We start from the raw sequence: 2,065 nt of genomic DNA on the forward strand, positions 1-2,065 counted from the left end.
TGTGAATTGAGTGACAGTTTACATGGGAGAACATCAGTTTTACACTCATCCTATCGTATTTCGTTTCTTTGCAATAATTACAATCCCTTCCATGCATCATCATTTAACAGTATTTGTTTCTATTCCCTGTTTTTTGTTATATATATATATATACAAAAAAATTCAGGAATATATAATCATTTAAACAACCAAAGGGCACATTGTGCAAACCTTCCTCCTGGCCACCAGCACACAGCCTTTCTCTTTTCATGAGTCTGGAGTCCTCAGCTGTTCTATCTCTCCATGTCCTCATCTCTGCCTCCATCTCTGATGTCGCTGCTTCTCTGGATAGGGCCCCACATTCTGCTCATGCACTTCTCCCTTGATGGTCCTAGGGTCCTCTGTTCCTGGAATATAAGATTAACTACTCACCCCTTTTTGTTACAAAACTTCTGCCTTTACAGTTGTGACAATCGCAATTAGTCATGATAATGATTGCTTACTATTGAATCATAAGAATCTTATCCCCATCTCCTTTCACCAGATGCATCTAGACAAGATGAAAACTATTCAGTGGGGATTCTACCTTCCCCCACACACTCTGAAAGTAAGCTCACTCTTGAAAACTTGTAAGCTAGTCACTTTGTGCCTTTATAGCCCCCCCATTTTAGGTAGCCAATGTCTAAATTGCCATCCCTATCAATCCTGTATACAGAGGGAATAGGATTGATATTTGATGTGAAGACTCCTCTCTCAGTTGGTATTTTGAGCTACTACATCCATAGGTATAGGTCAAGTTCATCAAATTGTAGCAATTTACACTTGTTTCCTTTATCAATTTTTTAAAAATCTTCCTCTAGTCGAGTTCTGATCATCTAGCCATTATATTGAAGCTAGGTCAAATGGGTCCTATCTATAAGTTTCGGCATTCTTTTCTGTTTATCCCCATGACCCTCTCAATCTTTCTTTTTTTAAAAAATAATTTATTGTGAATTATGTCATAGTTTACATGGGAGAACATTAGCTTTACAGTCATCCTATTATATATTGTTTCATTTCCATGGTTACAATCCCCTTCATGCATCATCAGCCAACCAAAGGGTATATTCTGCAAGCCTACCCCTCGGTCCTCAGCACACAACCCCTCTCCCTCTCTGGGTCTAGAGTCCCCAGCCGTTCCATCTCTCCATGTCATCATCTCTGCCTCCATCTCTGGCATCATCTCTGGGTCCCACCTTCCGCTCTTCTCCCTTGGTGGTCCCAGGGACCTCTCCTCCTGGACTGCAAAGTCAACTATTCCCCTCCTTTTGCTACAAAATGTCTCCCTTTACATTTCCAACCCTCACAGTCAGTCCTGATAGCAATCATTCATTATTGTGCCACGTGAGTGCTATTCCCATCTCCTTTCATCAGCCCCACCCAGACACATTGGATATTACTCAGTGGAGATTCTACCTCCCTCTGCACCCTCTGGATCTAGGCTCCCTTTTGAAAGCTTGTAAACCAGTCACTTCTTGCCTTTGTAGCCCCCCATTTTGGGTAGCCAGTGTCCAAGTTGCCCATCCCTGTCTACCCTGTGTATTGAGGTGGTCAGAATGATCCTCACTGTAAAAATCTGTTCCCTCTTTTGAGCTACTGTATCCATAGGTGTAGGTCAAGTTCATCAAATTGTATCAGATTATTTTTCTTTCTCTTCTTTCTTCTTCTAGTTGAATTCTGATCATCCAGCCATTGAAGCCAGGCCAAGTGGGTATTATCTGCAAGTGTGGGTATTCTTGTTCATATCATCTCGCTTCTTATCCACTGGACATTTCACTCTCTACTCTAGTCCTCTGTGGCTATGTCACTGAATCTGGGCCCAGGAGTCACCAAGTCTTGCTACACTGCTGGCCAACTAAGTCTCTACCCGGGTTCATAGGAGTCTATTGAACATTGTAGGGCTTAGCTTGCTGCTTCATTGCTGTTTCTCCCTCACTTCCCCTTGTTGGTGACCAATGTGGTCACCAGTCAGAGCGCATGTCTGCTCGTGTATTCTCATTGAGTCTTAGTCTTGGAAGGGGGTTTGCCCTGGGAGACCCGACCATTT

Source organism: Chrysochloris asiatica, unplaced genomic scaffold, assembly GCF_000296735.1.
Source record: "Chrysochloris asiatica unplaced genomic scaffold, ChrAsi1.0 scaffold00026, whole genome shotgun sequence".
Lineage (NCBI taxonomy): Eukaryota > Metazoa > Chordata > Mammalia > Afrosoricida > Chrysochloridae > Chrysochloris > Chrysochloris asiatica.